At 36.1% G+C, this 26881-nt stretch overlaps 1 protein-coding gene across 1 annotated transcript in view; it reads left to right on the forward strand.

The window, feature by feature from the left end:
* Window positions 1-26881, forward strand: part of Rx (Retinal Homeobox) — a 197931-nt gene that overhangs the window by 97882 nt on the left and 73168 nt on the right. The window lies entirely within an intron of this gene.

The following is a 26881-nucleotide window of genomic DNA, read 5'->3' on the forward strand; positions in this document are numbered from 1 at the left end:
TTCGTGCGATTTGTTCTACAAAATATTCACATTTATCGATTGAACTTGGAGTTAGTCACTCTGTGCTCGTGAAAATGAATATTTCAAGTCAAGCTATCTAAACGATTGCTATGCTCCAGTTAAATTCTAACTTAACGAAAGATAGTGAAAATGTCCCAGGAGCCTAACTTCTATAAAGATTACCTTGTTGATCCTAAAGATCAGTAGTTTAGCAGCTTATTGGACACATCACTATGCTCTAAGTCCTTTCTTTAAACTAGATATCAGACACGTCAGGTTTTATTTTTACTCTTAGGTGCAGAAAGTTACACAAGTATCTAAGCAACGACGATATATGGTTAAAGTTCTATTTTAAAACATCCTGATTTTCATAAGGGCATGATTCGGCATTGCTTAGTTAAAGCCAAATTTTAATAGAACGTACAATACCTCGACCTTCATGACTACTAAAGCTACCGCTATGAACATAATCGTTAAGGGAATGTTAAAAATAAATATATATATATCGGGCAATATCGAGTCTTACTGAAAAGTACTAAGGGAGTTTGCCATGACAGTTCTCTAAAGATTGATTTATTTAGGCTGATTATTTCAAATTTTTCTTTAAAGAAGTTTCCCATATAAACTGATGAGTTACTTCAAGAAAACATCTCCGGGGAAAAAATGCTAACTCCGGAAGATGATTTTCGGTTGAATTCTGTCGCCTCACAATACCCAAAATTTTATCTGTAGCATGTGCTATTTTCATAGACGAAGTGTGGAAAATTGTAACATTTCGAAAGTTTCTGAAATGGTCGTCATAAGTAATATATGTGACCAGGTCTATGAAAAGGTGGCTTATGACTAAAAAAAAAATTTCCACTTTTTTTCTGGTTTCGATAGTTTTTGAGACGCTCTTTCACGTGGTGAAAACTAGAAAGTCCTAACTTGCTTAGAAGTGTACTAAAAGGGTAGAGAAAGAAGAGCACAAATGAAATACGATGAAGGCTTTGGTTCTTTGGATGCCACTTTGGTGGCTGGTGAAGCATCCTCAGATTTTTTTGATAGCATTTTGTTCGATGGCAATGGAGCCAAAATATCGGTCAGAAACTAGTTTGAGCTTTGCCTTTTGGGCATGACTGTTCATAATTTTTTGAGTCATAAGCCACCTTTTCATAGGTCGGGTCACATATAATATAACACTTGGACAAACACTTTGGATGAGCTGTTAATTTTGGCGTCACAGCACAGAGTTTATAGTGCAGATATTCGGTAGAACGGACCAACTGCGTAGGTAAGTGTTGAATAAAGCAGAAGTACGTATTGGTAGATTTGATTTGTAAAACATAAGAAGAGCTTGATTCCTTTCCTTGCTCCACGCTAGTAAATATATTACTCGGTCTCCTTTCCCTTGACTAAGTCACAAAAAAGCCAACGTAGTTACGTACTATGCCGACATATCAATTGCCCCAACCACAGATTTAACCTCCCTGAAATTACTACATAAATAACAAAAACATTTAAACCTTTTCGTATTCACTTAACAAAAATTATTCAATGAATATCAAATTACAAAAATTTGCTTATCACAATCTTTACGATTACTTTTTGTTGAATTCTTAATATACTTGATATGAAATTTCGATAAACAAAAATAATAAAATAGTCAAATCAATGTAATTTATATGTTCGATATGTAAATGAGAGCTAGTACAAAATGCAATCAGTTGCTCTGGCGTGACATGTGGAACACGCCATATATTGCCCACAAAGCCTATTGCATATGTATGAAGGTAGTGTGAGTAACCTAAATTTCACTCCGAATATTGCAACTCAAAGGACAATAGCGAATCCAAAAATCGAATCAGCAAAACAACCAAAAAAATACATATATTGATCGAAATAAAAAATAAATAAAGAGACAATTTTGTATATAAAAACATAAATAAATAACAATAATGCATCTGCTATAAAAAAATGAACAAACTACGAAATAACAATAGCGAATGCAATAAAATCCGTTTTATTTGATAGTAAAATGACATTTTTATTTGTTTTTGTCAATTTGCATGAGACATGTTTGCAGATACCTGATACAAACTATCTGGCCATGGTTGTGCGAGGCTTCGCCATGCGCTTTGTTTACATATCCATGTATGTAGAAATTACTCACGATGTATTTACTTTGGTTTGGAAGAATTTTGTATTTCCTTTTAGCGTTATTCCAAACATAAAAAATTATATTTATAACAAGTAAGGAAGGCTAAGTTCGGGTGTAACCGAACATTACATACTTAGTTGAGAGCTGTGGAAACAAAGTAAGGGAAAATCATCATGTTGTAAAAAGAATCTAGGGTAACCCTGGAATGTGTTTGTATGACATGTGTATCAAATGGAAGGTATTAAAGAGTATTTTAAGAGGAAGTGGGCCATAGTTCTATAGATGGACGCCATTTAGGGATATCGCCATAAAGGTGGACCAGGCCTGATTATGGAATTTGTTTGTACGATATGGGTATCAAATGAAAGGTGTTAATGCGTATTTTAAAAGGGCGTGGGCCTAAGTTCTATAGGTGGACGCCTTTTCGAGATATCACTATAAAGGTGGACCAAGGGTGACTCTAGAATTTAATTTGTATGATATGAGTATCAATTGAAAGGTGTTAATGAGTACTTTAAGATGGCGTTGGCCTTAGTTCTATATGTGGACACCTTTTCGAGATATCGCCATAAAGGTGGACCAGGGGTGACTCTAGAATTTGTTTGTACTATATGGGTATCAAATAAAAGGTGTTAATCAGTATTTTAAAAGGGCGTGGGCCTTAGTTCTATAGGTGGACGCCTTTTCGGTATATCGTTAAAAAAGTGGAGCAGGTTTGACTCTAGAATTTGTTTGTACAATATGGGTATCAAATAAAAGGTGTTAATCAGTATTTTAAAAGGGCGTGGGCCTTAGTTCTATATGTGAAGGCGTTTTCGAGATATTGACCAAAATGTGGACCAGGGTGATCCAGAACATCATCTGCCGGGTACCGCTAATTTATTTATATATGTAATACCACGAACAGTATTCCTTCCAAGATTCCAAGGGCTTTTGATTTCACCCTGCAAAACTTTTTCATTTTCTTCTACTTAATATGGTAGGTGTCACACCCATTTTACCAAGTTTTTTTCTAAAGTTATATTTTGCGTCAATAGACCAATACAATTACCATGTTTCATCCGTTTTTTCGTATTTGGTATATAATTATGGCATTTTTCTCATTTTTCGTAATTTTCGATATCGAAAAAGTGGGCGTGGTCATAATCGGATTTTGGCCATTTTTTACACCAATACAAAGTAAGTTCAGATAAGTACGTGAACTGAGTTTAGTAAAGATATATCGATTTTTGCTCAAGTTATCGTGTTAAGGGCCGAGCGGAAGGACAGACGGTCGACTGTGTATAAAAACTGGCCGTGGCTTCAACCGATTTGCCCTTTTTCACAGAAAACAGTTATCGTCCTAGAAGCTAAGCCTCTACCAAATTTCACAAGGATTGGTAAATTTTTGTTCGACTTATGGCATTAAAAGTATCCTAGACAAATTAAATGAAAAAGGGCGGAGCCACGCCCATTTTGAAATTTTTTTTTATTTTTGTATTTTGTTGCAACATATCATTGCTGGAGTTGAATGTTGACATAATTTACTTATATACTGTAAAGATATTAACTTTTCCTTTAAAATTTGAATTTAAAAAATTTTTTTTTTAAAAAGTGGGCGCGGTCATTCTCCGATTTTGCTAATTTTTATTAAGCAGACATATAGTAATACGAGTAACGTTCCTGCCAAATTTCATCATGATATCTTCAACGACTGCCAAATTACAGCTTGCAAAAATTTTAAATTTCCTTCTTTTAAAAGTGGGCGGTGCCACGCCCATTGTGCAAAATTTTACTTATTTTCTATTCTGCGTCATAAGTTCAACTCACCTACCAAGTTTCATCGCTTAATCCGTATTTGGTAACGAATTATCGCACTTTTTCTATTTTTCGAAATTTTCCGATATCGTTCATTTTAAATAGCGATCTGAAATGAGTGCCTAGGAACCTACATACCAAATTTCATCAAGTTAACTCAAAGTTTACTCAAGTTATCTGCTAACGGACAGACGAACGGACGGACATGGCTCAATCGAATTTTTTTTCGATACTGACAATTTTGATATATGGAAGTCTATATCTATCTCGATTCCTTTATACCTGTACAACCAACCGTTATCCAATCAAAGTTAATATACTCTTTGAGCTCTGCTCAACTGAGTATAAAAATGTATGTTGCATAAAATTGTCTTTTGACTCATTTTTGAATTTTAGAGTAGAACAGTATGGTCCAACTACCTAAAGCAATATCAGGATGACAAAGTTTTGTAATAGCTCTGTTTTGAATTAACCTTCGCTGGTGACGCACTGTGGTAATAGCCGTGTCCTGACACCTGAATGGGATATGCATATTTTTTTTTGTTTTACTATACCTATATGCATTTGTCGAAATACATAAACTTTAATAAATAAATTTAAGATACTTAGTATTATTTATTAAGATGGTGCATTAAAGTCGAAGTCTTAGCAATTCTTAGAAAGCGGGCAGTATCACACCCTATTCGGGCCCAGAACAGTTTACGGGTCTAATAAGTCGGTCGATCTCTTATCATTTTCAGCACAAGCAGCAGAGTAACTAATTGAAAGAAGTTTTTTGAGCTCCTTCGGAATAATTTTAGGACTATTTAAAAACTAAAAAGGAAAGACAGGAAAATTTCGTGATTACGTTAAGGGCTAGAATTGGAATTATTTCGTTACTTTCTCTGTATCATTACGGAGTTGTTTTCGAAAAACTTTCGGCACTATTTCGAGCTCATTATGGGTCTATATAAGAAAAATTTTCGATACAATATCATGATATATTAGACATTGTATTTGAAATCAAATCGCAATAATTTTTTTTACTATATCCAGAGAATTTTGGCATTATCTTCAAGAACATTTTAAGACTAAATTAATCTCGGGATCTCAGCAGGGATCATTTGGGGCTGTTTCAAAAGAGTTTAAAGATCATTTGAAGTTTACTTGAATACAATTCGGGAATTTTTCTGCGTCATTTCGGGATTGTTTTAAGCGTTGCCTAGGGACTATTTCGGGATGACTTTGGATAGCTTTAATAATTAAGGTAATTTATTCGTATTATTTAAGCGTTCCTTTTGGTATCAATTCAAGATTCTCTCTGGATCCTTCCGCCATTATTTTCAAGACTATCACGGGAGTAGCCCATTTTAAAGATCATTTCGTTCTCAGCTCGGGAGAATACAATTTAAAAATACAAAGACATCTGATGAAATCTTTGAAAAATTATTATTAAAATTCCAAAAGATTTGAAAAAACGCAAATGTGCACTTTTTCATAAATTTCTCTCATTGAGAAATCCTTCTTATTTGATGATGCAATCTGAATATATATTTAAAACATTTCATAACAAGTTTGAGAATTACCTGTGCTTATGTGAATGGAACTGAACGAAAAATAAGAGTTAAAAAAAGAATATAAAAAAATTGTTTTAAAAACTTCAGAGTTTGACGGTGATCGAACTCACGTCACACGGTCGCAACCGCAACATCATAGCCGCTGGGACACTACAATTATTTGATAGCTTGTGCCAAATGTGGCGGCCACCGTGGTGTGATGGTAGCGTGCTCCGCCTACCACATCGTATGCCCTGGTTTCGCACCCCGGGCAAAGCAACATCAAAATTTTAGAAATAAGGTTTTTCAATTAGAAGACAATTTTTCTAAGCGGGGTCGCCCCTCGGCAGTGTTTGGCAAGCGCTCTGGGTGTATTTCTGAACATGTAGGTCCCGTTCGGCCAATTTGTAGCGAAAATCAAGAGGAGCACGACGCAAATTGGAAGAGAAGCTCGGCCTTAAATCTCTTCGGAGGTTACCGCGCCTTACATTTTTTCTTTTTTTTTTTTTTGTGCCAAATATTGTATTTAACATTGTAGTGCACACGAATTGTACCGTTTCTTTTTTCTTGAACTTAATTTAAGAACATTGTTCTCATTAATAGAACATTTGTTCATATTTTAAGACCAGCCGTTCTCTTTTCAAGAAAATGGTTGTCAGTTCATGAACAAGGTTGTTGTTTTGAGAACAGGTCGTTCGTTTTTCAAGAACAAAAAAGTAAGAACATGAAAAGCTTGAATTGAGTCCGGTGGTGCTGGATTTTAGAACGGCGTTTTTCTCTGAATGTGTAATGTCAGCCAATATGCGTACTGAAAAGACGACAAAAATTCTAGATCAGTCCTAAGAGTTAAAAAAAAACAAGTTTCCAATAGCTTAGTGCTCCATTCTTTTTCTATTATGCACATTTCCTTTTTACACCACTGTAGCGCAGTTCCTCTCCCATTTGCCAATGCACCCTCACATTTCAACTTGCCCGCCTATGATTTAAATAAAGTAACCGCGAAACTCTATATTAAATTTTTTCTCTTAGTTAGCTTTTTTTTAAGGATCGCACTAGCCGTATCTAAATGCAACCTGTTTTAGCGTGCATACTCTATAGCAGCGGTCCCCATTTAGTTGAATAATTATTGACGCCACTTTGCACGTATTATTATTCTCTTTCGTCTTTATTCGTATTTAAAACCCCGACACATAAGCACTTTTTCATACAGTTGAGTTTAACCCAAGCTTATAAATTATGTGTAGATTGCAGGTATTTTTATGGAGAACGGTAGATTGAGCGACACTGGCGCCATCTGATATTGAAAAGTAGCCAACTCCCGAATTTTGTTGCAAGCAAATCATTAGAAGAAGAATTTGACATTAAGAGAGAAGAATTTGGTTAAGAGTGTTGGCACACTTTGCAAGTGAAATAATTTTTCCCACTGGTTGGTAACTTTTCTAACATTTTTCGCAATTAAAAACTGCAATATAACAATCGAGGTTAGGTTGAACTGGCCGGTCCATGAGGACCTCACATAGGCCGAATAAGTCCGTGTTACCAGAAGTTTGTTTTAATGACCAAACTGAAAAATCCTATCAAAAACCAGGATTTATGTTATAAAATAACTCCGTCCTCTTTGCAAATACTAGAAGCTTCCTAGGATTTAAGCCACTTGCTGCTTCTAGATCTGACAGCTGTATCACTTCTAATAGCTGGAGTCTTAGCCTGGCAAGCGCAGGGCAAGAGCACAGAACGTGCTCGATCGTTTTCTCCTCCAGCATGCACTTCCTACATCTGCTATCACTGACCAAGCCTAATTTAAAGGCATGTGACGCCAGAAGGCAGTGTCCAGTCAGAATATCCGTCATGAGTCTACAGTCCTCTCTTTTTAATGATAGAAGCAACTTTGTTAGTTTAAGGTTGTAAGACCTGCACATAATCTTCGACACTTTACAGCCCCGCGCTTGAGACTACGCCTTTCCTGCTTGGTCGATCATGTGTACCTCTCGCCATCGCTTAATTTCGCTCAGTCTAATTGGGACGTCTACGGAGTAATCTTCAACGAATGCGCTATTTTTACCTAGTTCATCCGCTTTTTCATTCCCATCTATTCCCATATGCCCTGGGACCCAATATAGATGTATGCTTCTCCCCGTCCCGACTCTCTCCAGGGACTGCTTACACTCTAAAACGCATTTAGATGCTTTGCTATGCGAGATTATTGCCTTAATTGCTGCTTGACTGTCAATATAAAAGTTAACACGATTGCAGCTTGGGCTATTTTCTTCCAGGGTTTCTACTGCTTTGGTTACGGCTACTATTTCCGCTTGGAAAGCGCTACAGTAAACCGGCAGCCTGTAGGATCTGTTTATTTCCATATCAGCACAGTATACCGCAGACCCTACTCCTTCCACTACTTTGGAACCATCTGTGTACACATGTATCGCCTCGTCCGCCATTTGAGCACCCTTGCGCCAACCGTCCACCTCTATTGTGGCCTTGAGATATCCCTCGAAGCACAGATAGGGGATCAGGTAGTCTGTTCGTCTTGGGATTGATGACGCTATACTACTATGGTCGTATTGTAGGCGCTCAAGCTGCCCCGAGGCACCGAGCCTGGTTGCAGTTGTTAACGCTATGTGCTTTGCTACCAGGTCGGGGGTTGTTTTCAGGGCTCCCGTAATGCTAAGCATTGATAGTCTGCATACCCCTTCTAATTTGTTGAGGTAGGTTGCTTTTTGTGTGGCTTTCCACCAAACAAGAACTCCATAGCCTAGAATAGGGCTTATAATCGCTGTAAAAACCCAATGAGAAAGAGACGGCGATAAGCTACACGTACACCCCAGCATTCATTTACATACATTAAGTGCCGTTGATGCCTTCTTTACCCTCTCCTCGACGTTGAGCTTCCATGACAGATTACTGTCTATGATGATTCCTAGATACTTTGTGCAAGGTTTCTCCTGTAGGGTCACCCCTCCTAACTTATGCCTGATCCAATTTGGGACCTTGTACCTCTTTGTAAACAAGACCACATCCGTCTTATAACAATCGAATACGACACAAAATATGTTAGCAAGTTTTTTTGTTGTATAGGGAAAATGTTTATAACAGTGCTTCGCGAAATTTTGTATGTGAATGGGCAAGGCGAAGTAAACTTCAGTTGCCAAGTCTGTACTTCCTTCATATTTACAAACGCAACATCTTGGTTGATTGTGGCGATGTTATTAGAATGCATAAGCTTGTGTTAAATGCATCAATTTGAAAAATGTCATTGTGCTGCGGCCTTTAGTCGCCGCTGAAGAATAGCAACATCGGAGGAAACTTTTGTTTATTTACGCATTTCATAATTACATATTTTGCAAAAGCATTTAAATTTTTGGTACTTTCATGTAATGAACTAATATTCCATAGCATATTTACCAACTATTTTTTGAATGTTAGGAAACAATGCGTACTTTCGTTTTGCTTCATTGCTCGTTGATAAACGACTGAGCCACTTCCACTTCGACCACAATACTCTTACTAACACAATCACAGTTTCAGTTTTGAAAAGCCCAGCTCTTAATCGATCGTCAAAGACTTTGTTGAGCTGTCAAACACTTTTTCTCGTAATTCGTTTCAGTCAATCAATCGATTGTGGTAACCTCATGGTTTTCTATTAATTAACTGTAATTATCTAGTTTTTCCAACGCATTAGCTTTAATTAACCCTTTTCCATGCATAAAATTGTGTTCATACTACTCAGATATGTATGTAAGTATGTTTAGGTTACGTTTATGTATGAGAAAATATTTATATAAATATATGAACTGTACTGAATAATTTGATGCAGCTCAAACAGCCGGCCACCTCCCACATAAAATGTCTGTGCTTAATTCAGCGTATGATTGAATCCTCAAGAAAATTTTGTTTAACAAAATTGCATGAGTATTAGTGACTTCCTTGTGACCTCAGACTAGCACAAGAAACAAAGAACGGAAACGCAACTTCTATTCACCCCTTTTTATACCTTTCATGAAAATGAAATGGTATATTAATTTCGTCACAAAACCCAAAATTGTAAGTCCTTAAAAGAAAATAGATAGACCCACCATTAAGTATACCGAAATAATCAGGTTGAAGAGCTGAGTTGATTTAGCCATGTCTGTCCGTCTGTCCGTCTGTCTGTTTGTATGCAAACTAGTCCCTCAATTTTTGAGATATCTTGATAAAATTTGGTGAGCGGGTATATTTGGGTGTCCGATTAGACATTTGTCGGAACCGACCGGATCGGACCACTATAGCATATATCCTCCATACAACCGATTTTTAAGAAAAAGAGGATTTTTGTAATATCTTACCCAATTTAACAGATTGAAGCTTCAAACTTCACCATATACTTTCGTATACTGCACATATTGTTGCCTGAAAAAATTGATGAGATCGGTCATATATATAGTATATATCCCCCACAACCGATTGTTCAGATAAGGAACTTTTCGTAATTACTGCCCTATTTTAAGAGCTAGAGGCTTCAAATTTCAACGAATGCTTACGTATATAGCATATATTGTTGTCTGAAAAAATCATAGAGATCGGTTGTATATATAGTATATATCTCATACAACCGATTGTTCAGATAAGAAACTTTTCGCAATTTCTACCCCATTTTAACAGCTATAAGCTTCAAATTTCACCAAATGCTTACGTGTATAGCATATATTGATGTCTGAAAAAATCATTGAGATCGGTGGTATACATAGTATATATCTCATACAACCGATTGTTCAGATAAGAAACTTTTCGCAATTTCTACCCCATTTTAACAGCTATAAGCTTCAAATTTAACCGATTGCTTACGTATATAGCATATATTGTTGTCTGAAAAAATCATAGAGATCGGTTGTATATATAGTATATATCTCATACAACCGATTGTTCAGATAAGAAACTTTTCGCAATTTCAACCGCATTTTAACAGCTATAAGCTTCAAATTTCACCGATTGCTTACGTATATAGTATGTATTGTTGTGTCTAAAAAACATAGAGATCGGTGATATATATAATATATATATGATGGTATATATAGTATATATATATTTTTTTGCGATTTCGGCGTCATTTTAACAGCTAGAAGCTTCAAATTTTACAAAATGTATACGTAAGCATATATTGTTGTCTGAAAAAATCATAGAGATCGGTGGTATATATATTATATACTTCATATAAACTGTCATTTTTGCCCCTTTTTTACGGCTAGAAGCTTCAAAATTCATCAAATTTCATCAAATAGTTACGTTTACGTCATATATTGTTGAAATACGTGATTCGTAGTCATAGTTTTTACACGCAGACCACAAAAAACCTGAAACTTTGCATCCTCACACAAAGTACCTACCTATTTTTTATTTTATATTTATCTTAAAAATCGTTTAGGTATTTAGATCTGTTCACTATATATTTCTTATCTTATACATCCGATTATTCGGAGATTTCGAACGGAATAAGATTATTGTTCAGCCCCATTCATGAAAGGTATGAAGTCTTCGGCACAGCCGAAGACAGTCCCGTCCTTACTTGTTCATTTATAGCATTGTATCTACTCGTGTCTATCTTCTGTATAAAAATCACTTTTCTAGTCTACTTTCATACTCAATCATCACACTCTTGCCTTCGCATTGCATATACATAATTGCCTACGCAAGCCCTTGTCTCAATATATTTTTCTTACACTTACGTATTTGTTTTTATTCACTTTCAGTTTTTTCTTATTATCTCAGTGTTGAAAGAAAAAAAGTGTCATTTATTATTTGCTTGTCATCTGCGGTTGAGCTATTTGTGTTCTTTCACTTTCCCCACACCAAGAACTCACATTTTTCTATGTCTTTGCTTTCATTGCAAATTATCCCCGACAAATGGCATGTGTTCACGGTCACACCATAAAATCTTTCGATTATCCTTACGTACTGTGTCTGCAGCAAAAACAATAAAGGCGAAGAAAATTGTTTTCCATATACTATTGGTTCATTATGATAGTAGGAAACGTAAAAAATGATTGCTAGCTGGATTTGTTTAATTTGAAAATTAATGTTTTCAATGAAGGATTATCTGCGATATCTACGGACTTATATATTTATGTTAAACACTAAAGGTTGAAGTAATAAGAAGTTGAGAAAAAAAAAAACAAATAAAGGTTAAGCAAATATCGGCTAAGCTGAATTCCTTAACAATGTGTTCAATATCCGCAAAATGCATTCTTCTAGAACCCCACGAATATGGAATATCTATCAAATATTGTTTAGTTTTCAAGTAACTCGAGTTGAGTCAAAGCCCGCCTATTGTATCAGATGGAGAGGGCGGCCACACTCCGCTGAAAGGACCAGGTTAAGATATTTATCAAGTGTTTTCCGTGGCATTTTTTCCTAATTTTTAATGAAAAGTACCTAGGCGACCGAGCTTTGCTCGGCAACGTTTCGTTGTTCTGAGAAATCTTTCTAATAGTAATCTGTGAGAAATTGCAATTATTCATTTAAAAGAAAATTATTTAAAATTAAGTCGAATCATTTGTAAGATTTTTTACGAAGATTTTTAACTTTAATGTTCTCCTTTAAAGCTTTAATAGAATATGAGTAAGTAGATTACTATTTCGTCTAACTACCCCAACCCTAAATGGCAACCCTACTCAAAAATGTTCATATTGTAATGCGGAGTGAAATACTTTTCGTTTGATACCCATATCGGCATATCTCATGCAATTTTTTTAATTTCGAATAGGTAGCAACCCTAAATGCAACCCTAACCAAAAATGTCCTTATTGTAATGCGGAGTGAAAAATCCTTTCGTTTGATACCCATATCGGCATATCTCATGCAATTTTTTTAATTTCGAATAGGTGGCAACCCTGAATAGCAACCCTGCTCAAAAATGTCCCTATTATAATGCGGAGTGAAATATCTTTCGTTTGATACCCGAATTGGCATATCTGATGCAATTTTTTTTAATTTCGAATAGGTGGCAACCCTAACCAAAAATGCCCCTATTGTAATGCGGAGTGAAATACCTTTCGTTGGATACCCATATCGGCATATCTCATGCAACTTTTTTTAATTACGAATAGGTGGCAACCCTAAATGGCAACCCTGCTCAAAAATGTCCCTATTGTAATGCGGAGTGAAATATCTTTCGTTTGATACCCATATCGGCATATCTGATGCAATTTTTTTTAATTTCGAATAGGTGGCAACCCTAGCTCTATAAAAAAAAAATGTAAGGCGCAATAACCTCCGAAGAGATCTAAGGCCGAGCTCCTCTTCCAATTTGCGTCGTGCTCCTCTTGATTTGCCCTACCAATTGGCCGGACGGGACCTACATGTTTTATGCCGACTCCGAACGGCATCTGCGAGGCAGATGAGTTTTCACTGAGAGCTTTTCATGGCATAAATACACCCGGAGCGCTTGCCAAACACTGCCGATGGGCGACCGCGCTTAGAAAAATTGTCTTCTAATTGAAAAACCTTATTTCTAAAATTTTGATGTTGCATTGCCCGGTGTGCGAACCCAGGGCATACGGTGGGATAGGCGCAGCACGCTACCATCACACCACGGTGGCCGCGGAGCTCTATACGGAACCTAAAATACTAGGGCCATATCGTTAGCTTAAAGTGAAAATGTGCTAAATCAATTTTTACGAATTTTACAGGAGACGAAAAAAATGAATAATTTTTGAAAAAACCTTTTTTTTTCAAAACTGTGTATGGGGATACCTTAGTTGCAATAATTTTGAGTGTAGAACTTAGAAAAGGATAAATAAAAATCATGAATGCTAACCCAGCGGCTATTTTATGACTTAGCATAATTTCCGTACTCAAAACTAATTTTTCTCCTGACTTAGCACTTTTTACTCAATATGTTTCCCTTTCACTCTTCCCCTTTAATGATTGAAATATAACACTAAAACTATATATTTCAAAAAAAATACTATTTGTTTGTCCAACTATTTCTAACGGTTCTGATCTGGACTCTTTTGCCGGATGGTGCGCAGACAATAATTTATATTTATATTCAAACAAATGCTGTGTTGTGTCTTATTCCAAAACGACAACTACCACATATTTTATCTACAAACTAAATGCTAAATCTCTTAATCGTTGTCAAGAGAGTAAAGACTTGGTTGTAATTCTTGACTCCAAACTCTCTTTTTCTAGTCACATTGATTTCGTCGTTTCAAAATTTGTTGCAATGGTTGGGTTCAGCAGGCGTAACACCAGTGACTTTAAGGACGCTATGACGTTGAAGGCAATTTATATATCCTTGGTCAGAAGTGGTACTGAATATTGCTCAATAATATGAAATCCTTTCTATAAATCTAACTCCTATAAAATTGAGAAAGCTCCAAAAAATTTTACAAAATTGCTTTACGCATTGTAACGAATTTACTTGCAAATCCTCTTATTTGCAACCCTCTGCTAAGTTCAAATCACTAAACTGTTGAATAAATAACTCCAATATTGAACAATGGAAAAATGGTCTTTATTAAAGTACTTCACAATAACACTCAAACTTTGCAACTAGCTGGCTTAATAACCAAACTGATTGATAGTTCAAATGAAACTGACTTTCAAAATAATACTGCTATTGCTCGCTAGATATCGTCTTAATCGGAACTCAAATCAAACTGTATTACTTCTTACTCGCTTGCGCCGCTTTTATAGTTTACGCTGCATACATCTAGGCTCTCCCAGATGTATGTGAGTTTTTAGTTTACAGTCTCTTGCACACACATAGGCGTATAAGTAAATGCATCTGTGTGTGACATCTCTCGGCTGCCTTATATATGTGTATACATGATTTGATTACTGACGTAAATACCGCTTAGCATGGCCTTAGCATCGCCTTAGTGATGGTATAGCTTACTGATGCTAATATCCGTGACAGTATGGTTCACTGGCCAGACGGCCTCCCATCATATACCAGCAGGCACACATTGGTTGGTCTTCAGGCTTTGCATGACAGAACAACTTGAATCTCACTCATGCTTGCCTATAATGTAATTAACTTCACGAATTGCTCTGATTTATCTAATTTGTTCATTCCATATATTCCACTGCGTGATCTTCGGCATAATAGATTATTTCTCGAAATAACTCATAAAACGAATTGTGCTATGAATGAACCTATATCAAGGACTATCTATCTAGCAAATCGATTCAGTAGTGTTATTAATCTTAATAACTGCTTATATAAGTTTAAGTTTGGTTAGTTTTCTATTTTTAACTAGTCTGTAAGAAAGTATGTAGTTATCGACATGTAAGAATTTAATTAGATTATGGTCAGCGCAAAGCACTTATCAAACACCAAAGGCATATCTCAATGGGGTGAATGCAATTTCAAGGGGTTGTGTTGCGCAACCCTCTCAAGTTGTTGCCAGCGCAATATATAGCTTCTCCAACCCAATTGTCAACCTCACCTACCCGTGGCGAATCCTGTTTCATTGACAGCCGAGGCTCTGACCACCCCAAGTTCCTCATGGAATTAGGGGGTGGGGAGGGCGGGATGGCCTAGAAGGTTTAATGTGGTCATATAAGTCGTTCCCGAGATGGTGGGGCTAGTACTTTAATAGTGCTTTGTTACCGGAACGCACCGGATCTATATCCGTCAAAGTACAGTCCACATCGGTAACACTCCCCAAAGCCTTCAGGTAGTGTCTTTATCATTAATACAACAACAACAACAAAGCATGTACTTTTAGGCTGAATGAATTAAATAAATAAATAAAATGCGCGCACAAAGAAATGACTAGTAATTCAGATTGATATTATTGACAGGTTGACTTAGCACATTCTTTTTAACAGTTGACGACTTAGCACATTTATACATCATTTGCCCACAGCACGTAAAAATGAAAAATAAAAATATTTTTTTTGTGATCGATGTATTTTGAATTCAGTTTTAAAACTGCATTAAAATACAATTTTTGAAAAAAAAGTGACAGCACATTTTCACATTAAGCTAACGATATATTCCACTATCGTAATATTTGTTTTGTTTTTTATTATTGTACAACTCCAATACTAAAAAAATTAAGGAAGAGTAGAAAGAGTACTTGTGCGACAGTATCCACAGGAACAAAAGAGACTTGTCTGACCGTGCCCCTAGATGTACGTAGATAAGATGTCCGACACTACCCGTAGGGGTGCAAAGGGGGCGTGTCGAACAGTACCCAAAGAGGTACAAAGAGGAAGTGTCCAACAGTACAAAAGGGATCTGCACGAAAGTACCCGTAGAGGTATAAAGAGAACCAGTCCGACACTATCCGTTCAGGCATAAATAGGTACACTTGATCTCTCCATAGGACATGTTCAAACAAAAGGGAACACTCCAACCCATATAAAGAGATTAGAACTAGCTATAGTCGCATATTCTTTTGCTACTCATCCCAGATTCATCCTAGACTAATCGCATTTTTTGCAGGGTATATATGATACAATTTTAATACTATTTTCACACAGACGGCTTATTGAATAATAAAGGCAGTTTTTTTCATTAAGACGCTTATTGAGCACAATCTTCCCTACAAAATTCGAATCTATAATTATTTCATTAGTAGCTAATCGAATGCCTAATGAAGTCAAAAGCACAATGCAACTCTGTTGGCCGCGTTCCGCTTCTTAGTTTTTGGTGTGCTCAGTGCTTAAAAATGTCATTTGTCAAAGTAAATGTCATAGTCTGCATGGAGGAACGATACAAGGTGGCCGCATCGAACAGCTGATTATAACCTTTTTTATTTGATTTGATACATCAACTACCGGCGCAGTACGATTTTGACATTTGTCCATCGAATTTACAAGTACATGGAATTTTTTTTGTTTGTTGGTATGTCACCATGCTGCCACCTTGTATCGTTCCGCCATGATTGTCTGTCATATAGCATTGTCATTTTATTCGCTTGACATTTCATCCTTCATACTAATCGAGCAGTTACTTCTGTGTGAAAGCAAAAAATTTACGATTACATTAGAAGGAGAAATGAGATCATTAAGTTTCTGTGTGAAAACAGTATAAGACAACTTCGATTACTAGCCGAAGAGCACTTGCTTAAATTTCTAGCAACAATGCATAAACATGTCCCAACCGTCACTTTCGAATGCTCCATACAACAATTTAATAAATTATATATCCAATAACTGTATTGGCTATGATTTTACTCATATAATGTAGATGAAATGACCACAAACATGCCAAATCGCTCGGGCATTTCACGTTAATAGCATTACCATGAGTGCCAAAGTGATGACAATAACAATAGTAATCAACGCTGCACAAGATTACTTATCTTTTGGAGTAATTCCTTTAGGGACTATAAGCAATTTTTTCTCCAACACTATGTTGGTTTTTGTATTAACAAGATTTCTTAATGGTAGAAACAACAAAATAATTTTTCGACGTCAATCGATTATGCAATTAAATAATCACTTTTCCATTAAATACATTTAATTATGGCAATATTTCTATGAAACAAGTAAGGAAGGCTAAGTTCGGGTGTAACCGAACATTAGATACTCAGCTGAGAGCTTTGGAGACAAAACAAGGGAAAATCACCATGTAGGAAAATGAACCTAGGGAATGTGCTTGTATGACATTAGTATTAGTATATAGTATTTTTAAACGGAGTGGGCCATAGTTCTATAGGTCGACGCCATTTCGGGATATCGCCATAAACGTGGAACAGGGGTGACTCTAGAAAGTGTTTATACGATGTGGATATCAAATTAAAGGTATTAATGAGGGTTTTAAAAGGGAGTGTGCCTTAGTTGTTCATGTGAAGGCGTTTTCGAAATATCGATCTAAATGTGGACCAGGGTGACCCAGGACATCATCTGTCGGGTACCGGTAATTTATTTATATATGTAATACCACGAACAGTATTCCTGGCAAAATTCCAAGGGCTTTTGATTTCGCCCTGCAGAACTTTTTCATTTTATTCTACTTAATATGGGAGGTGTCAGACACATTTCACAAAGTTTTTTCTAAAGTTATATTTTGCTTCAATAAACCAATCCAATTACCATGTTTCATCCCTTTTTCATATTTGGTATAGAATTATGGAATTTTTTTCATTTTTCGTAATTTTCGATATCGAAAAAGTGGGCGTGGTCATAGTCGGATTTTGGCCATTTTTGTGCCAAGATAAAGTGAGTTCAGATAAGTATGTCAACTAAGTTTAGTAAAGATATATCGATTTTTGCTCAAGTTATCGTGTTACGGGCCGAGCGGAAGGACAGATGGTCGACTGTGTATAAAAACTGGGCGTGGCTTCAACCGATTCACCCCATTTCACAGGAAACAATTATCGTCATAGAATCTATGCTCCTACCAAATTTCATAAGGATTGGTTAATTTTTGTTCGACTTATGGCTTTAAACGTATTCTAGACAAATTAAATGAAAAAGGGCGGAGCCACGCCCATTTTGAAATTTTCTTTTATTTTTGTATTTTGTTGCACCATATAATTACTGTACTTGAATATTGACATAATTTACTTATATAATGTAAAGGTAATCAATTTTTTGTTAAAATTTTACTTAGAAAAAATTTTTTTTAAAGTGGGCGTGTTCTTCATCCGATTTAGCTAATTTTTATTTAGCGCATATGTAGTAATAGTAGTAACGTTCCTGCCAAATTTCATCATGTTATCTTCAACGACTGTCAAATTACGGCTTGCAAAACTTTCAAATTACCTTCTTTCAAAAGTGGGCGGTGCCACAAAAATAAATACTCTATCTTCGATAAAGTTTTATTGGTAATCATATGTATAATTAATTACCCTTACTTAGGCACGAAACAAGTTAGGCAAGGCCTTGAACAAGCAATTAAAAATAAGACGAAGAAATCAGACAAATAAATATGGTATAACCTTCCTGCAGAGATAATTAAACTCATGTATTTTAATTATTATGTGTAAATATTTTTATGGCACCAGTTCCAATTATTAGTAATTTTTTTGTATATAATGAGTTAAGAACAAAAACAAACACGCATACTGATAATGAGCAAATGCACTGTACACAATTAGGAGCGTAAGGACTCGTAGGTGAGCAATCACACAATACTGAAACGCTCATTCCCTGACTAACTACCAAGCTTACTTGGCAACTGATTATGCATAATTTGTTTTGACAAAATAAGTAAGTGAAACATTGTGTAGATAAGCAGCTCATTTACAGGGCATGGGAGTATTCTAACAAAGTGCGGGCGTTAGGAGAGCAGTGGGCGCTGGATACAGGGGAAGGGAAAGCATAAATTAAAACTTCGTCCTGTTTTGACGTTTTAGTTGATGTTTTAATTATTTTGCGTGCAAAGCGTAAAATTTTCAATGCACGCAGGCTTTCATTTAAAGACAAGGTGATGCAAAATGTTAGATTTTGTTGAATTGAAATAGAAATAAAGAAATGATAAAAAAAATTTAAGGACTAACTTTATATAAATTGACCAAAAAATAGAAAGCAATTTTTCTTTTAATACAGACATAGTCTTGTTGAATTTTTACTAAAATCTTTAACAATAGCTCTTGTAAAAGAATTTTGGGATTTAAAATTGTAAAGGTGGAGCGCAATCTTTCAATTTAAGTCAAACCATGTACTTGGAATTAACTAATTGATTATCTAAAATTTAAACACATGCTCTACCTTTATAATTTTAAATCCCAAAATTCTTTTACAAGAGCTATTGTTAAAGTTTTTTAGTAAAAATTCAACAAGACTATCTCTGTTTAAAGGAAAAATTGCCTTCTATTTTTTGGTCCATTTATATAAAGGTAGTCCTTATAATTTTTTTATTATCTTTTTATTTTAAATTTTTTAGTACTGCCTACAAAAAGGCAATTGCAACTTTGACTAGTAATTTAAGTAATTCATAAGTGAAAATTCTTATCTTTATATATTTGTTAAAAATAGCAAGATTTAAGAGAATTAGTGGAATTTTCGCTGACAACACTGGCGAAAACAACAGAATTGCACCTCGTATCATAACAAGAGATTTCCACCTCGTTTGTCAGCTACTTAATCTGCACAGCTGAAAATCGTGTTGAAATTCGCATACGCCTGGAAGTCTAAAAGAATCGTGGTGAAAGGCGCGTACGCCTAATAGTATGCAACGACGTGCATTGAGTTGGGCTTTCAACGAGGTGGAATTCTACAAAGCCTGCAACAAACACTCAGGAGGCTAGCAATGAAGGTATGGCCTAATCTTCTAAATATTTCGACTTGTGCGTTACGTAGCTCAAATTTGTTGACCAAATATTACACTGTCACCGAGTTTTAAACTATATTTCAGGTTTCAAGTCTGTAGATATCCAGGAAGTTAGTTAAAAATCGATTGCAAGATTCCAATTTAAAATTAGTTTTCTCAATATCTCGATCCATGCGCCAGCTAGCGGAAATTTTTTGATAAGATATTGCATTGTCCCCGGGTTGTGATTTACGGCCCAAGTTTCATGTCTCTAGCTCATCAGGAAGTTACTCAAAAATAGATCGCAAAATTCCCCTCGTTTTTAAAGGAGTTGCAGTCATCTTGACTAGCGCGGCACCTAGCGGAACTTTGGGTTCTATAGATTATATTATCACTAGGCCTCTAAGTGCCAAGTTTCAAGTCTCTAGGTAACCGGGAAGTTAGTTAAAAATGGATTGAAACATTCCCAAATTAAAATTTGTTTTCTTTCTATCTCGATCCGCGAGCCACCTAGCGAATTTTTTTAAATCAAATGTTGCATTGTCACCGGGTTCTGATCCACGGCCTAAGTTTCAAGTCTCCAGCTTACCGGCAAGTTACTCAAAAATCGATCGCAAGATACCCCTCGTTTTTCAGGGATTTGTAGTTATCTCAGTTAGCACGCCGCCTAGCGGACCTTTGTTTTCTATTAATTTTGTTGTCACCGGATCTCGAATTTTGTGCTAAGACCCGGGAAGTTAGTTAAAAATGGATTGAAGGATTCCCAAATTAAAATTAATTTTCCTAATATCTCGATCCATGCGCCACCTAGCGGCATTTTTTCGATAAAATATTGCACTGTCGCCGGGTTCTGACGTACGGCTCAAGTTTCATAAATCCAGCTCACCGGGAAGTTACACAAAAATCGATTGCAAGATTCCCCTCGTTTTTCAAGGATTTGTAGTTATCTCATTTAGCGCGCCACCTAGCGGAATTTTGTTTTACCTTAAATTTTATTTTCACCGGGTCTCGAACTATGTGCGAAGTTACAAGTATCTAGGTAATGCAGTTAGTTAAAAATGGATTGAAAGATTCCCAAATCAAAATTAATTTTCTTAATATCTCGATCCATGCGCCACATAGCTAATTTTTTTTATCAAATATTGCATTGTCACCAGGTTCTGACTCACAGCCCAAGCTTCAAGTCTCTAGCTCACCGCGAAGTTACTTAAAAATCGATCGCAAGATTTCCTGCGTTTTTTCAGGGATTTTCAGGGATTTTCGTTTATCTCGATTCGTCTGTCACCTGGCGGCATTTTGTTTTTCACGAATTGTAGTGCCATCGATTCGCAAACTATGTTCTAAGTTTCAAGTCTCTGGATCACCGAGAAGTTAGTTAAAAGTCGATCGCAAAATTTCCATTTTAAAATTAATTTTCTGTATATCTCAATCCGCGCGCCACCTAGCGGATTTTTTCCACTTGCATTGTAATGTCTCCCAGATCTGAACTATGTTCTAAGTATCAAATGTCTAGCTCAACGGCAAGATACCGAAAAAGACTTTTCCGTAGGTCAAAAATTCGTTTGGAAATGAGGTGACAAACATGATAGGTACTTCATATAAAGGTAGTAAAAATAAAAATTGCATTAGTCAAGAATAGAAATAGATGGCCAAAAAGAGCGATTGATTTGGAACAGTAAATAAAATGCTCTATTTTTTCAGCCGTAAACACAACTTCGCACGCTGCAACTCGCCCATTTTGATTAAATTTCCGTTAGGCGCTTCGAACTAAACAGCCTTGCGGATGTTAGCAGTCCTTTGCAGTGTGGTACTGATCCGACTGCCCCGGCAACGATTTTTTGGAACCTGTTATCCTTAAGTCTGTTTGCTTTAGTTGCCTTTAAACGCAGGCATACCTTTCCGCGTTTACATTCTTATCACCTTAATCCATGGGTTCCCAAGAATGTACAGCCTTTTTTTGCTCATAAAAAAATTGCAATTTGAGCATTTGACAGCACTTGACTTAACAAAAAATTATATAGCGAGTTTACAATTGGAAGCACATCGTTTTTTTGGATTTAAAGACCAAATTTCAAAGAGGCTTCATTTTAGCATACAGCTTCTAAGCAGTATCTCAAGGTGTTTTCTATTTACATACTTGATGTCTTGAAACTCCTAACCGTCAAACGGCAGGTCAATGTTAGATCCGGTCAAATTAAGCAGATATCTTTCCAAATTCAGCATATTATTTCTAATGGTGGATACAGTTCAACTTAACATCACCGATCATCAACGATGTCTACAAAACCGGTAAAAACTACTATAGCTCCTCGCTGGTAGGATTTAATAAAAAAGGGGAAGACTGAAGGCAGTCAGCTGGTCAGCTTCATGTTTACCAACACTCTCTCTTACAACACAGTCCCCGAGACTTAACAGAGCTCTTTCTGGTATGGCCTCGAAGTTTAGTATTGGGCTTCCTAACACTGAAACCATTTTGGGCCGAGTTTTCGAACCGTGAAATGACAAAGCTGCCAGTTTAAATAAATTGTTTGCAAAAGCGAAGGAATTTCTTTCTTTTCGATACAGAAGAGTAGCCCTGGATATGTACTCATAAATATCAGCATCGCATAAAATTTCCCTTAATTTTTTTTTTGAAGATCTAATAAATATATTTATATTTTACATCTTCATTTTTCAATACGGATTTCTAATACAAAGAACTAATGGTACCATTAAATGCAATATCAGTGTAGTAGGAACGCACCTAAACCAAAAAATGTGTCGCACTGGAGACCGACTTCTATATATAAATCGGGCCTAAGAGGCATACGCAGAAATCGTGGATGTATACTATGAAACTCTTAACAAATTAATTCTGAAACATTTTTTCATAGGCTCGTCAGTGTATTTATAAATTTGTTGTATATTTCAGAGCAACTTCCTTGGCAAAATCACAGAGTGTGATGTGATAAATGTGAAGGTGTAGATCATGGGTCACTGGAAATTGCGAGTGATTTTCCTCTCGCATACGCGTCGAAAGCACAATTGTGGTACGGAATGCAGACCCTTGGTGTATACGTTTTTCGTTTTGATGTGGAAGGTGTTTGGCTTAGAAGCCCAATCACATCAGAACGGCCACCCGGATTCGGAGGAAATTTCGAGAAAAAATAGCCAATAGTCGGCAGGGATCTAATCAATATATACCATTTTGAATAGGGGGTCTCACGCCTCTTGTTACGGCTACTTTTTAATGCCCTTTGTGGCACAATCGCGCCAGACGTGCTTAACGGACATTAATGGAGTTTGGCACACAGATATCATATAGCCTCGAAAGATTTACTGGCGCTATTTTCTTTTAAACAGATGCGGAGGCACACGCAACTGTGAAAGCAAACTTTTAATTTTTATTTTTTTAATCGCTGTAGCTTGATGAACATTGACCTTCACTATAATAAAAAAATAGATAAATCGATATCTAGGCAGCTTTTGAAAAGTGGGAAGCGCCGTACTAATGATACTTGGCATACGAGTCGTATATATCAGACCCAGCAATTTTGAAGCAGTGAGCAGTCACACTCTAACCAACTTATTTCTATATAAATGTTTTCATAAATCATTATAACACTGACTTAGTTGGATCTAGCCGAATGATATTTGGTTTATGGGACATATATCAAGGCAGGTCTAAGTAATTTTGGAAAGGTGATCAGTACCATCATTTTCTACTGGGAATGAACATTTGTTGCACTTTCGGTATCAGTTCAAGACCCATATTATAACGATTTTACATCATCTCTTGTCAAATTTGGTTCAGAGACAGACCGATTTCCGCATTTTGCCATCTTCAGTGTCATATCACGTTCATGGGATGACGGAAAATCGTTTTATTATACATCAGTTAACCACCATTTCGGCATTGTTTCCAGGATAATCGCGCCTCTATCTTGAGGTCATTCATAATTTACACCGTAACAGAAGTTTATTTCAAGGAAGTGGCCATTCTTCCAAAAAATAAATTTGTTTATAATCCAGAATGAAATAAAGTGAAGAAAATCAGCAAAAAAAAAAAAAAAAAAGATACAAAAATCGGAAATTTTTGTACTGACTTTTCCGGACGAAAGAGGGCAGTCTCATTTCACATTATTATAATTTTAAGTCTATTCGACCCAGATCAAGAATAATTTGTATATATCACATTTATACTAAACAAAAACTTCGAAATTTCGGTGGGTGGAAGAGGGAAGGAGGGTGCAAATGGGAGGGGAGTTGGATGGCGAGCGAAAGTGGGAGTGGATTTGCGAGTATGAAGAGGAGTGAGAGTTGGAGTGGGAGTTGGAGATAAGGTGGAAGTGTTACTGGAAATGGGAATAGGTTTGAGGGTTAAAAGGAAAACTAGAATGAGATCAAGATTGCAATAAAAGCAATAAGAAAAAGCAAACGATGAAGAAGGAAGAGCGATAGGGGAATGGAGAGTCTGTCTGACGGCTACGCAGGTTATGCATATAAGATACAGTTTTTTCTTCACCTTGCGAAACAGCCTTTATTACCTGCCTTACTATTAATTTATTTATATTTTCACTATGAAACAATTTTGTATATCTCTATGTACATTAACCTGGGTCGATTTGTATGGAGGAAAGTTAACCGATATCGCGCCCATTGTAAAGGTCTACAAGTAGGATATGTAGCAGCACGCACATACACAGCCACGCTCACCTAATAAAATGCTTGTTCTTGTTCGTTTTTTTTTTTTGTGGATGCTATTTGGCACTGTTGTACTTCTTAGGACAAAAAAAAAAGTGTAGTAGCTGCTATCGAAAGCTGCGTAAAATTTTTATTGAGAAATATCCTTATTTACTTTCAAACGAGCACTTAATTACATCTCTCTTTAAAATCCATATATTTTGGACAATTTTAATTAACAAAATGTGATACTTTATTACCGGGGACGATTGCTAAAACACGACCACAACTGTCGGGGGAGGTATTAATAGACGTGTTTTTGCCTCGCTTTCAATAATTCGAATACTTTTTCTCTTTGGACTATTGATAACAGGGCAAAACCCGTCTTTTCATTTCCCTTTTCACATTTTTGGACGAGTTATTGCAGTCGACCTCGGTTTCAAACTGTTTTTCGCGGAGAACTTTTGAACGGGTAGAGAAACTTAGCGCCCGTGTTTGTATTCTTAATGCTGGAATAACTACGCGTCCTCAGATACCCCAATTCAGGACTTTTGTATAATTTTCTGTAGGACCCATATAGGTGCACTACATTTTCATACTAAATTCGTTCAAAAAAGTGTACCATCACAGCAACCCATATCTGATATTCCGCTCCGTTTTTTGTGTCCCTGTGTCGCTTTCCACGACAGCAACCCCGGTAATTTTGACACTTCGTTTAGTGTCAAACACATTTTCCGCGCAGGTTCCACTGAGTTCCACAATAGTTTGACACTGACCGAAGTGCCAAACTGCAGTGTGTTAGAAAGAGAAAGGAATTGTTTCCTTCTCATACATATTATACTTGTAAACCTGTACTATGATCGCGCCATCCATTTTTCGATAGGATTTGGGCTCAGGAAAAAAGTTCCACTACGCATACCCAAAAAAAAATTTTCGAGCCTGCGAAATTTTTTTGTTTTTTTTTTTTTTTTTTGTTTTTGATTTTTAAGGTTTTTTTTCATGACCTACTAAAAATATTTTCATGTATACCCTGTCCGATCCAAAAATGTCCGCTAAAAACATTGTCGATAACAGGTATGCGTAGTGTAACTTTTTTCCTGAGCCCCAATCCTATCGAAAAATCGATGGCGCGATATCAGTTAATAAATCGACCCAGTCTAATGTACATAGATGTGTGTATAATAGCCTTATCCTTTGACTAATGACTGAGCAAATTAAGTCACCAAAATTGGGAAGTGATTAATTAGCACATCATAATTTTTCCGACAGTTGTGCTGCATATTAAATACTAACTGATTTTTATCTAAACATACAACCATAAATATAAAACTTAACAGGTGTTTTGCTATAAAGTGTGCACCTAATATTAGATTTTCTTTCTAGAAAATTATGCAAGCAATAAAAAATACTTCTTTAATAAAACACTTTTGTAGCAGTTACGTGCTTGTTAACTGTGTTAAAAAAAACTGGAACAAAGTTTGGGAAAAAATTAATTTATATCGGAAATATAACAAATACAATGTGGGCTGTGAACACATTTTAACTTTTATGCTTGATTTTGGTTTAAAATAAATATCAAATAAAAAACGCAATACTCCAATTAAGGTTATGCGCCAATATAATTTCCATAACATTTACATTCTTGATTTGAGCTTATTATTATTTCTTTTCAATTATATTTTACCCCTACATCCGACGTTTTAGGTGATGTTTAACCCTCAAACGGGCAAGGCTGCTTTGAGGCAGGCTTTGTTAAAAACTCAAATTTTTCGCGGCCGTCGCAATTTTCGCTACAAAATACATTAATGTTATTTCCTTGGAATTTAGTCATTATGTTATGCTCACTTTTTTATTTTTCTCCGCGCTCGGTGTGCTCATACTTTCATTTTAGGGCGCGATTCGAGTGAGTTTACGTCTAAAATTTACTGTGGTGAAGATAAAACATTTAATTGAAAAATAATTGAACTTGTGCTTGTTTGCTTGATTCGAAAATTTAATAGAAAGTTTGGGCGAGTATAAACTTTTGATAAATATAACTAGTGATTGCGTAAATTAAAAAATACAAATATGGGAAATGAAAATGTAAGGGCAGCCTGAAGGCAGCCTTGCCGGTTTACGGCGAAAGTTGCATTCTCATAATTGCTGTTCATCATGATCGTTTTTTGTGTTTGCATATGAAAGTATGTAAGTATTATTTCTGTGTTTTCTAGAAATGGAAGCAAAAGGTCGTGTACTCCGAGAGAAAGGGTTTAGGCTTTCCGATATTACTGAAGAAGAAGTCATTAAACTAATGGAATCGGTAGATACAGACGAAGATTGGATTTTAGCAGAGATGACGAATTCAATGATCCAGATTTTAGCCGAGATGCAATATCTCCCGAAGACGCTGAATGTATTTCTAATTGTATAAGAGAAATGGATGCTAACGGATCAAAGAATTTTGTTGATCAGAGTTTTGATATGTCGCTCATCAACGCTTCATCACCGAAATCAGTAGTCCCATCAACCTCAGTAGAATCTTTGAAGCATCAGAAAAGAGTACGATCTCGTTTACTA

The sequence above is a fragment of the Eurosta solidaginis genome, chromosome 3 (genome assembly GCF_040869045.1).
Source record: "Eurosta solidaginis isolate ZX-2024a chromosome 3, ASM4086904v1, whole genome shotgun sequence".
Lineage (NCBI taxonomy): Eukaryota > Metazoa > Arthropoda > Insecta > Diptera > Tephritidae > Eurosta > Eurosta solidaginis.